Here is a 13,098-nt window from a genome sequence, read left to right on the forward strand (position 1 = left end):
CATTGTGTCTAAGAACTTAAAGCATTAAAAGTCATGACCATTTAATCAGTCCTACTAAATTTTAAATGAAAACTAATACAATAAAAGATAAAAGAAGAACGTGGAATAACTCAATCAAGGTTTTCACATATCATTTGATATAGTTTTTCAATTGAAGGACAAAATGTTTGAGTTATATTCGTTAAAAAGTATTGATTTTTTACTTTCCCTATAAACTTCAATGGTGTTTTGCAATAAAAGGATATATAATTGATCTTTTTTCATTCCATAATTTAACTCAATTCAATGGTATTCTATTAAAACAAAATTAAGAGAAAATGAAATTGTATTTGTTTTGATTAAAATTACATCATTTAAAAGGTTCTATAGTTAAGCTTAGGTACATAAGAGCCACATATTCACTTTTCTATATATATATATATATATATATATATATATATATATATATATATATATATATATATATATATATATATATATATATATATATATATATATATATATTCTATCCTAATAAAACATCAATGTGAATTATAGATTATGCCCTTTCATTTAACTCTCAGCCTCGCCTATTCCTTTTATTCCTTGAACATCGTATATCATCAACAACTTATTTGAATGCAATATCATGAAATTAGGATGTAATCTCTATAAATCGAAAAGCAAATCTTCTCCGACTTTAAATTGATTTGCCCACCACTCATTTTCTTTCACATTTCTCACACTCTGATGTGTATATGGAAAAACAAGCTCTAACTCATACTAGGTTGGAGGCATGTATCAGTGCAATACACAATGTGTCCAAGGTTGTTCAGATCGATCCAAGTATCGAAATACATGCTCTTTTACTTATTTATCTTCATATGCACAACCTGGGTAGCCATGCTTCCTTCACCAAACTCTACAAAGATCCTTTTCAATAATGATGACGGATTAAAATGGCTCTAAATACATATTCCCTCTTTATTCCTTAATCTTTCTATAACGCCTGTTTTCAAGGGTTCGCTTTCATCAATATCTGTCATTTTCACTCTCATGTAACTTCTCCATGACTTGAACTAAAAGGGATAATAAATTCATGATGAAATACATTAAATTGGATCATGTGAATGACCTTCTTAAAAGGGTTTTTGATGCTTCTGGATTTAGGGGATCAATTTCCTGACGAAACATCAATGTATATCCCACAAACCACGTCATCTGTCATGCTGGTTCCTTCGTCATGTGGAGCACATCGCTCATGGGTGATTAATTGTTGTATCGCGCAGTAAAACCCATCAGGTCCTTTTACAGGTAAGTTAAGCAAATAAGAACTTGAGGAGAGAGTAAAAATTTGAAAATTTTACTCTAATCTGACATTTTGAAATCTGGTTCCTATGTTTAAATCCGCAAATCATTTTTAATCTGTTAATTATCAATTTTTTTTCCTTATGCGTTTAGTTAGTCGACTATACAATAGTTGGTTTGATCATCTATGAGATTTGCAGTTTGCGGGTCTTCATTCTTAGCTTAATTCAGATTTTTCTGTTTGCAGCTTCTTCACAAGCTAGATAAGTTAATTCTACTGTCATGGTATTATTGATTGCATTCAGTTTCCCAAGTTATTTAGTTTGCTTCAAATAATAAACTTATATTATCTACAAATTATATGCAGACCCTTGATGTGCCCAAAGAATGAATCCAAAAGCTGTTCAACAATGTGGAAATTTTTGTATATTCATATCTGGGTAGCCATACTTATTTATCCTAATTTCTTCTTTCTTAGTGTTCTATCTTTTGAATATATTGCTTTTCGTCTCCCGATCCACATATTTTTGGTCGCTTGAATCAGTAACTTATTTTGCACACTACATGTTTGATAAAATGTTTGAACCAAATTTTATAATCACTAAATCATGTAAACGAGGATTCAAGATTGATTTTTGTTCTTGATTGTGTAGACTTTTCTATTTGAGTCAAGGTTTTATGTTTGAGAATGATGAGGATTTGGTAGGTTAATTGGAGACGCTGAGTACAGGTTAGGGAAATAGAAAGGCTCAACAAGGTTATTGCTTTTGGATGAGAAACATGCCTACAAGTCGCTCGATGAAATGTACGAGGCCATTAAAGTACTCATTCCAGTGACCATTCCTATAAATATATTTGAACATGGACCAATCTTGTAAAATTATGTAACATGGACCATTATTGTAAATTTATAGTAACATGGATCATTCCTGTAACTTTACTTGAAAATGGACCATTCATGGTATCAAGACCCTTCTAATGTTTGAGTTTTTTTATATAAAAATTGGATTTAAAAAACCTTATCTACTTGCAACAAAGATTTCTTTTTCTTGGATTCAAATGGATCCTTTATCTTCTTGATGGAGTTTGAAAAAAAAATTTTGTTATTAAAAACGGAGGCAATAAAATATATATAACAATGTACTTTATTTTTTTATACCTATAATGTGTGTTTGTGTGTATTTGGTTGTAAACATGTTAGAAATTTGTAAGCAGATCAAATTATATATATATATATATATATATATATATATATATATATATATATATATATATATATATAGGGAGAGAGAGAGAGGAGAGTTCAATTGAAAAAAAATATTAAGAATGGAGGAATCAATTACAACCACATATTTATTTTGTCGCAAAATAGTTGGGCGTACCGACGGAAATAAGCAAAGCATACACATGTGTTTTCAAACCAAATATGTTTCCTTAAACTATGCTAATCATTAACTTAATATATACCAAAACATTGTTTTTTTTTTTTAATTTTTAAAGAGCTATTTTATCAAAAATATATTTTAAATATATCAAAATTCATAATTTTTTATTCTCTATAAATAGACATCCATATAGATATAGTTTTAAGATAAAATAATTTTTTTTATGTTTTTTATAGTTTCAGCTCTCGTTATTCATAATAGAATAAAAATATATCAAAATTTTATTATAGTACATTCGTTATTCACTTATAAATAAAATTTACGCTTAGTTTTTTTTTACAGTTTTAAGTATCATTTATATATGAATATAACACGTAATAAAGTTTTCTTACCTAAAATATTTTTTATATAATCTTTCGTCACATGTTATATTCATATATAAATAAAACGTATATTAAATATTAGATGTTATATTCATATATGAGTAAAACATTTATCAGATTTTTGTTATAGTTCATTTGTTATTTATATATGAATAAGTAGTATGTTAATAAAAGACGAAATGTTTTGAAAATTCGAACTTATTATTCGTATATGAATAACAAATGAACTGTAACAAAATTCTGATAAATGTGTTATTAATATATGAATATAACTTGTGAGAAAAGCTAATACATGTTTCATTCATATATGAATGATAGTTAAACTGTAAAAAATTAATCATATTTTTTTTTCATACGTGATTAACGAATGTATTTTAATAAAATCTGATGAATTTTTATTCACTTACGAATAACGAGAGCTGAAACTATAAAAAAAATAAAAAAATTTATTTTATCCTAAAACTATATCGATATGGATGTCTATTTATAGAGAATAAAAAATTATGAATTTTGATATATTTAAAACAGTTATTTCGATAAAAATAGCTCCTTAAAAAAACAAAAAAAAAAACAATGTTTTTTTTATATATTAAGGTAAAGATTAGCATAGTTTAAGGAAACATGTTTGGTTGGAAAGCACATGTGTATTCATTTCCCCTTTTTCGCCGGTACGATGGAGGGTTTAGCGGCAAAAGTAAATGATAGGCTGAGAATGATTCCCCCATTCTCAACATTTTTTATTTTTTCTCAATTGAACTTATATATATATATATATATATATATATATATATATATATATATATATATATATACATATATATATATATATATATATATATATATATATATATATATATATATAAATGTAGGTTCATGCGAAAATATATATATCTTGCGAAAATGCGAGAACCAATCAGAATTGGACACATAGATATGATAATTAATATTATTTTCTAATAATTAAAGGGTGTAAATGTAAAAATAAGGGCAGGAATGTAATTATATATTTTTGATTGTATGCATCAGTAAACGTGGATAATGCAATTTGAATTTTGAATTCAATTGGTAACTTCTTACCCAACGTAGTGGATCAAATTAATTTTTCATGTGTAAACCTTCAGTGGACAGAACCGAGAATTGATCAGCATCAGTTTTTTTTTTCGATGTTTGCGTTTAAAGCGATATTGGATGCTCGTTCAAATAGAAAAAAGTTTAATTCGCAAAGGAAAAAAAAGAAGATATTGCGTACGGAAGTAGAAGGAAACATGAATCAGAATTAGAATTGTGCTGATAATCCGATTGAAATTGAAGATGATGAAGATTGTGTAGTTGAAGATTTTATATAGGAAAAAAAATCGATGGAGGTTCATATGTGTATCCATATTCATCATAATACAATCGTTGAAAACTTGCATTCATCATAATCGATTCATGTAGTTCCTGTTATTTTGTTCCAGATTTGAAGAATTCAATTGAGATACATTCCAGTAAATCATGGAAGATTAAGAAAGATCCCGAAGAATTGGCAGATGACGTTATTTCAAGTGATGATGTACTTAGCAATGGGAAAAAAATCAATGAAGGTAACAATTTTTTTTATTGTCGTTTTTTCAGTAAATAATCCAATCGTTCGTTGATTTTTTCTTTTTTTTTTTATTGTATCAGATGTGAAGAAGACAATTGAGATTCATTCTAGTAATTCTTTGAAGCTTAAGAAAGAAAGAATTGATGATGTACTTCGCAAGGGGAAAAAATCAATGAAGGTATGATGCAGAGGCAAAATGACCAAATTGAATTTTTTTTTCATTTATTCTATTAAATTTATAGAAAATTGACAAAAGTACGATTATGAAAAAAACCAAAACAAAAAAAAAACAAAAAAAAAGTGAAAAAAAAAAAAGAAAAAAAGAAAAGCAATATACTTTTGTAAAAGGGCGTAATCGTCCTATATTTATCATACATTTATGTTATACAAAGTTTTATATTTTTCATTTTTTTCACTTTTTTTTATTCATTTTTTGAATAAAAAATAGTGACTAATAAAAGTACATTGCCCTTTTTTTTTCCTTGAAGTTAGAAGGAAATGAAAATTATACAGCTTTGTTTAACATTGATTGTTTTTCATTTAAAGGGATTTATACATAAATGAAAGAAAATTATTGGAAGATTTGTAAATTTACCTTAACATAAAGAAATTCTGAAAAAAACAAAAAAAAAAAGTTGAAAAAAAGTACATTGCCCTTTTTTTTCCTTGAAGTTAGAAAAATATGAAAAAAATGCAACTTTGTATCATATAAAAGGATGATAAATAAAGGACTATTACACCCTTTTACAAAAGTACATTGCTTTTTAGGACGAATACACCCTTTTACCTTAATATAAACAATATCTGAAAATAACTAAAAAAAAATTGAAAAAAAACAAAAACAAAATAACAAAATTACATTGCCCTTCGTATAAAATAAAATTATGATAATATATGAAAAAAAAACTTTATGTTGTAAGAGTTTTACAACATAAAATTATGATGCAAGGTCAAAATGGACCAAATTGACCTTTATGCCATGTTTTCTTTTAAATTTATAGCAATTTGACGATGACGCCCTTTTAGAAAAGTATATTGCTTTTTAGGACGATTACACCCTTTTACCTTAACATAAATAAATTCTGAATTTTTTTTTTTAAAAAAATGAAAAAAAAAACAAAAACAAAATAACAAAAGTACATTGCCCTTTTTTTCATTAGAGTTATAAAAGAACGAAAAAAATTATACTTTGTAAGAGTTTTACAACATAAAAGTATGATACATGTGCAAAATGGATCAAATTGCCCTTTTGTCATGTATTCTATTAAATATATAGAAAATTGATGAATTCGCCCTTTTACAAAAGTACATTGCTTATTTTGCATTTTAAGGGATTTATACATAAATGAAATATGGACCAACATAAAAATATGATCAGATGCAAAATGGACCAAAAAAAAAAAACAAAAATGAATATAAAAAAATAGTGACTAACGAAAGTACATTCGCATTTAAAGGGATTTTTATAAATTTACCTTAACAAATTTTTTTTTGAAAAAAACCAAAAAAAAAATGAGAAAATAGAAAATTAAATGAAAATATAAAATATCGTATAACATAAATGTATGATAAATAAAGGACGATTACGCCCTTTTATAAAAGTACATTGCTTTTTTTTCATTTTTTTTTTGGAATTTTTCAGATATTATGTATGTTATGGTAAAAGGGTGTAATCGTCCTAAAAAGCAATATACTTTTCTAAAAGGGCTTCATCATCAATTTCCTATCAATTTAATAGAATACATGACATAAAGGGCATTTTGGTCCATTTTGACCATGCATCATACTTTTATGTTATACAAAGGGCAATTTGTGAACAGATAACTTTTGTAAAAGGGCATAATCGTACTTTATTTATCCTACTTTTATATTATACCGAGTTGTATTTTTTTCATTTTTTCCTAACTTCAAGGAAAAAAAAGGGCAATGTACTTTTTTTCAAAAAAAAAATTTTGGTTTTTTTCTGAATTTCTTTATGTTAAGGTAAAACTCTTGGTTTTTTTCAGAATTTATCATACTTTTATGTTGTAAAACTCTTACAACATAATTTTTTTTCCTTATATTTATCATACTTTTATGTTATAAAAAGTTGATTTTTTTCATTCTTTTATAACTCCAACGACAAAAAGGATATTAAGCTTTCGTTATTTTACTTTTATTATTTTCAGAATTATTGTAATCAGACTTATTTGAAATTGTATTTTTGGAACGATTTATTTTTTTACGTTCTGTTATTCCAATTTCAAAGTATGTATTCATTAATATGTTCTTTAATTGAGCATTCAATTTATATAAGTATGCAGTTTTTTTGCATTAAAACACCCTATTAATTTTTGATTTTGATTCACCGAAGATGAATTAAAGTTAAAGAAACTAACAGTTATCAAATCAAATACACTCGGATTGAAATTTTTTTAATTGACATCGATACCCTTTATAAATATGTGAAATTTAATCATATAATACATTGAATACTTGCCTGCATCATCATCGTTTAATGAACATCCTGATTTTCCGATTCCATAGTTATGATAATCAGTTGTTGTCGATGTAAGATTATGTTCTTGAATATTCATCTTTTTACTTTCACTAATATTTTTTCAGAATAAAATATCGATTCATCAAGTTTTTGATTAATTGAATAGTCGAATCATGAAGATGTTGGTTATTAGCCATCTTAACCGTTAATATGTTTGCAGTTTCTTAATATGTAGTTATTAGTATGCAGACATTGAAAACGTGGATTGCAAATTTATTTAATTGACATATATACCCTTTATAATTTAGTTAAATGATTTATTAAAGATTAATGATGTGTCATCTTCTGATTGGTTCTCGCCTCTTCATTTAAAAAAGTTTCCGACCGGGGCTAATAAGAGAAGAATGTCTCTGATAGATAGTTGAGTTTTATTTGATATAAAATTGAACGGAATATAAACTAACACACTTGACTTCTTTACATATTTTGACACGAAAGCATGTATAAACACCCTCAAAAACACTTTTGAATCATACATCACCGATGAAGAAGATGTCTTTCTTGTTCCCTTTTGGAAACAAAGTCTTACGGCTTCGCCTACCATTTATCACCTTGTCACGATTGTTTATTTCTTTTTCTCTATCGTTATCCATCTGTTTGTTGCGACAACCATCACTACAGAAGGATTGATCTCTGCAAAGACCACAATAAACACATTAGGTTCATTTTTTTAAGAAAATCTAGAATATCGGTGTCGGACATGTGAGGTTTTGTCAGAAAGAGTGAGTAAATTACTTGTACATAAAAATGTCAACCATTTCACCTAAATCCTTTTTGCAAATGAAGCAACTCTTGAGGAATCCAATCGTCAAGTAGTGATCATAGGATTTAAAGTTGGACGGCAGAGCAACCTTGTTAGTATTTGGAATCATGAGCATAGTTACGGGACGATGTGCAACAATTGGTTCCATATCAGAGCAACATTGTCCTCGTTGTTTGTGGAAGAGCGTTCAACATGTATCTTGTATCCTGGAACAAAAAATATAACAATTTATATGGATCAACTGATCTAAGTTATAGATCACAAAATTAAAACCCAAACACCCTACCTACAAATGACTGTTTTAGGTTCGTGTAACAATCCAAAAAAAAAAAAAAAAAAAAACCGAGTTAGTAGAATGATGAGCTTCAAAAAATTGAAGACATAAATTGTTAAATGTGTACCTTCAACTACTTAGAAATTAACAATGTTTTTCTCAAAAGATGACTGGGTGTGAATGTATATAATGGGGTGGAAGCCATGAAATTTCTCTCAGTCGGTGGATGACATAATCGTAACAACTAGGTGCCAGTATTCTACTTCGATCCTTATCCTTAATATTCAAATTTTTCCGATTAAGTATATAGAATATAGAGGTATTCATGTAATACCTTAAAAGATGTTTGTAATATGATAACGCAAACAGTTAATGTAATGTACTTGGTATACCTTTTTGACCATATAATATAGTAAATTCATCATTTAATGTCACATTTTACAATTTAATGACACATTTATCATATTTACTTCTAACACTTTATATGTTACAGTACTTCAAATTTTATCTCATTTTTTTGCTATTACAAATAGATTAATTTATTTCAAAATATATAATTAAAATTTATGTATTTTTTTTAACAGGTTATACCATTAAAAAGATCTTACAAATATATTCAATGATACCAATATCACATATATTATAATGTCACGAAATTACAAGATCAATAAAAAACGAAATTACCATACTAATTAAGCTTAAAATTACAATATGAATTAAAACTAAATCATAACATTTACAAGGGAGGTTTTTTATTACCGTTTAGCAAAGTTGTTGACTCGTGACTTGATTCATAACTCGATAATATAGATTTTAAACTCGTGACTCGACTCGTACTCGTATGAGTCGATATATATATATATATATATATATATATATATATATATATATATATATATATATATATATATATATATATATATATAGACACACACACACACTAGTTTATAACCCGTGAGAACCATGGTTACAAAATTAATTAAACTTTCATAGTAAAAACTCAAAATTATTAATCAATTATTTTAAATAAACTATTAATTAAAAGATATTTTTTAGTTATATATATAAGATTATAATCGTTGATTTAAATAAATACGTATGATTATATCACCTTCTAATATGTATTAATTTTATTTTAATTTTTATTCTAATGTTATTAATTTAATGTAATTAGAATGAAAAATTTAAAATTTAAAATTTAAAATGGAGAATAAATAGGTTGACAAGTGACATGATATAAACTAGGATGTCTAATAGGATGACACATGACAACATAAAAATAAAACTATTATTTTATTAGAATATATATATATATATATATATATATATATATATATATATATATATATTCAGATAATATTTATTGTATATTAAATCTCATTTATTAATATATTACAAGTTAACATGAGTTATTATATATATATATATATATATATATATATATATATATATATATATATATATATATATATATATATATATAAACTTGAGATTTTAACTACAAAAGTCTTCAATATTGGAGATTTAGTCCCTATAATATTTGGGTGTCACACCTTGACCACATAAGACCCAAGAATTTTTGGATTTTAGAATTTGCAACACAAGATTTTTTGTATATTGCCATATCTGGTCCCTAAACTTTTGTATATTTCCATGTTTGGTCTTTACACTTTTTGGATTTCATACTCTGGCGAAATGACTCTTTTACATTAGCAAGTTTGGTCCCTAGACGTTTGTGTGTTGACATGTTTGGTGTCTATATAGAAAATAAATTACAAAAATCAAGAAATTTAGGTTATTGTTAGATGCATTTCATGCATGCATTTTGTAGTTTTAATCCATAAAATTACATTGCATTTAGGTTTAAACTCATGCATTTTGCATATTTCTCGGGATTTTTCATGATGCAATTCCATTCACACACTTTTGTGATATTTCAGGGACTTTTGAAGGAAGGATCTTAGTTAAGGTGATGAATAAAAGATATGGACAAAGTTTCGGGACCATTGGAGCATCGAGGAGGAAGTTAAGAAGAAAATAAAGATTTTGACTTTACAGACATTTACATGGCCGTGTAAATGTAAGCCTTGAGTTTACACGGGCCGTGTAAACGCATACTCGTGAGCAATGTACTTCGAAGGCCTAGCAGATTTGAGCAATTTACTTTTTGTATTTACATGGCCGTGTAAATGGTCAGTTATAGTTTACACGGGCCGTGTAAACGTGTCGCCAGTTTTTAAAACAGTTTTATTCTAATTTAAAGAGGAGAGCCGGTTCAAAAGAGGGGGGATCGTTTTGGGGAGTTCTAGGAGGCGATTTTGGGAGCTTTTTGGAAGACAATTGTTGCTTGAAAACACTTGGATTTTAATTTGTAAGACTTTAATTTCAATTTCTAGGTTTGTGTTTGTTGTAGTCATGAGTGGCTAGAAACCTAATTCTCCAACTTTATGTATTGACATTTGGATGTGATTTCAATCATATGACTTGATTGTTGCTTTCAATTTTCTATCTAGTGAATTTGATTTTGTCTCAATCGAATGTTTGATTCTAATTGTGATTCTTATTGGCCATTTGAATTAGGGTTAGATCATTCAAGTTATCTAATTGCAAAATCCGTAATTGTTTTGTAAATTGGACTAGGTAACAAGCACTAATTTGATTTCTATTGAATGAATTTAGTGTAAATCTTATTCACACACTCTTACGCTCCCGAGCTTGTGAGGAGTATTGGGTGTTGTTGGGAACATTCACATAAAGTTTAATGCAATCTTTCAATCTAATTCTAAGAGCTTGTTTAGATTAGGTTAGTAAGGTTAGGGTTAATCAAAGAGCTTGTTTTGGTTAATTAATGTGGTGAATGGGAAGTGTTAGAGCTTGTTAACACTTTCAAGTACCAACTTAGATAGAATTGAGCAAATATCATGTTATCTTGGAATCGCATTACTAAGTTGTCATACATAGAGTTGGAGTCCTCACAAATTCTGAATTTAATTCACGCATTTAGTTGATTACTTATGTTTTTAGTTGTTTGTTTAATCATAACATTCTAAACCCCCTCTCTTTACTATTGGTGACCATAGTACCTTGTGCAAAGAGGTATAGACTAATTATCCCGTGTCTCTGTGGATCGACCCTGCTTGCCTTGTACTACCTTTTAGTGCAATACAGTGGTGTTCTTTTGGAGTATATCGTACCCCTTTATTTGTTGGGTCTGACACGCCTAACAAATTGGCGCCGTTGCCGGGGAGACGGTGTTACTAATTGTTTATGCCAAGATTTTTCCGTACAGGTACACCATTGCCAATTGATTCGGAGATAGAGAAGACTGCAAAGAAGTTAAGGAAGCAAGCCAAGCTTCGTAAGAAGCAACCGGGTTCCGGGACTTCTTCATCTTCTAACCCTCCAGTAATCAAAACCAACACCAATCAACAAACAAATCACAAGGAAGCAACTAAGCAAGCACCAAGGGCAAAATGGTCAACCACCAAAAAAAGCACCAAAATATGATAGTAGAGTGCCCAAGACAGTCTTCCAATAAGTGCAGGATAGCAAACCACAAATTTTATCAACAACTTAACATTACACTATTCAAAATGATTTAAACTTAAACCGAGTAAATTTAAGAATTGCAATTGGATAGCAAACCACTCCAAAAATGGTACAGAGATAAAAAAAAAAATATGGTACATGAAAATCATCCGAGAAGCAACTCAACATTATTAAAGTGAAATGCTAGAAATAACAACATACTTGTATTTGTTTTTTCTATTTTTAACATCATACTTTACACTCCTTCTATTATAGTAAGAAAACAAAGAAACAAAATCTCAAATTCATCAGTCTTTTTCATGAAGTAGAAATAGTGTTTACCTATGAGAAGGTGGTGGGATGGTGAACAACAAAACCAAATCAGCCATATACAAAACAAATCTAATTTTCCACTTGCTCCAGCTCAATCTCGCAACATCTTTAGTCCATATGTGGTGAAAGTACAATGTTTTAATAGATATCTTAAACAGATTGGTTAAATGTGTCAACAAATGAAAAAACAATCATGTTCAGGAACAAACCATAAGTCAAAAAAAAAAAACAACAAAAAATGAAAATAAGAACTAAAAAACTTTGAAATTTGATTAAACATAAAATAAACCCATGAACCATAAAAATACGAGTAACATTGTAGAAAGAAGTTTGTATTATGCTATCATGGGTGATGTAAGATCTAATCTGAAATACCCTTGGGGTTCATGGACACCAACATCAATGCTTTTTTAAGTCTTTAAAGCTCATATTTTTAACCGTTTTGAGAAAATATAAAGGATCTGTGGAGATTTGAAGCTAAATATTAGTTTGTTGACTTTATAAATTCAAAATGAAAATTTAATATTCAATGGGTTGGAATAAATCGGTTCAAAAATGAATTCATGTACTTGAGTATCAACAAAGCATTGTCCCTGAGTAAATTCCAGCTCATCGTTCTTTTTAATGCATCTAAACTAATATAGTATGCTTAACCATAATGATTGTTTCCTGGAAAATAACGAAGAACAAAAACATAAGAATAATGAATTGTTTTTTATTTGAAAGTATCACTGTTATAAATCATAGATGAAAACATTTTGGACCTAAAACAAAAATTACATATTAGTAAATGCCCAACCATATAAATGTAGAAGAAAATAGAGAACCAATCACAAATTCACAACAACCAAAAGCTTTAATAGGAAATTATATCAAAATTGCTTTCTAGTTAGATAAATATTGATGTAATTGGTTAAGCTTTTTAAAACACCACGATAATATGCTTAAAGAAATTAACCTTTGGCTTTGAAGGAACGACCATGGCAACATTCATATTCCTGTAAAAATAGTAAATTACTTC

At 27.7% G+C, this 13,098-nt stretch overlaps 1 long non-coding RNA gene across 1 annotated transcript; it reads left to right on the forward strand.

Moving 5' to 3' along the window:
- Positions 1-579: 579 nt before the first annotated feature.
- On the forward strand, positions 580-2,220 carry LOC145116799 (uncharacterized). The gene is made up of 3 exons (XR_013712314.1): positions 580-1,293; positions 1,535-1,572; positions 1,655-2,220. It is a non-coding gene; the product is annotated as an uncharacterized LOC145116799 (long non-coding RNA).
- The last annotated feature ends 10,878 nt before the right edge of the window (positions 2,221-13,098 follow it).

Source organism: Lactuca virosa, chromosome 5 (assembly GCF_052849685.1).
Source record: "Lactuca virosa cultivar CGN04683 chromosome 5, Lactuca_virosa_CGN04683_v6, whole genome shotgun sequence".
Lineage (NCBI taxonomy): Eukaryota > Viridiplantae > Streptophyta > Magnoliopsida > Asterales > Asteraceae > Lactuca > Lactuca virosa.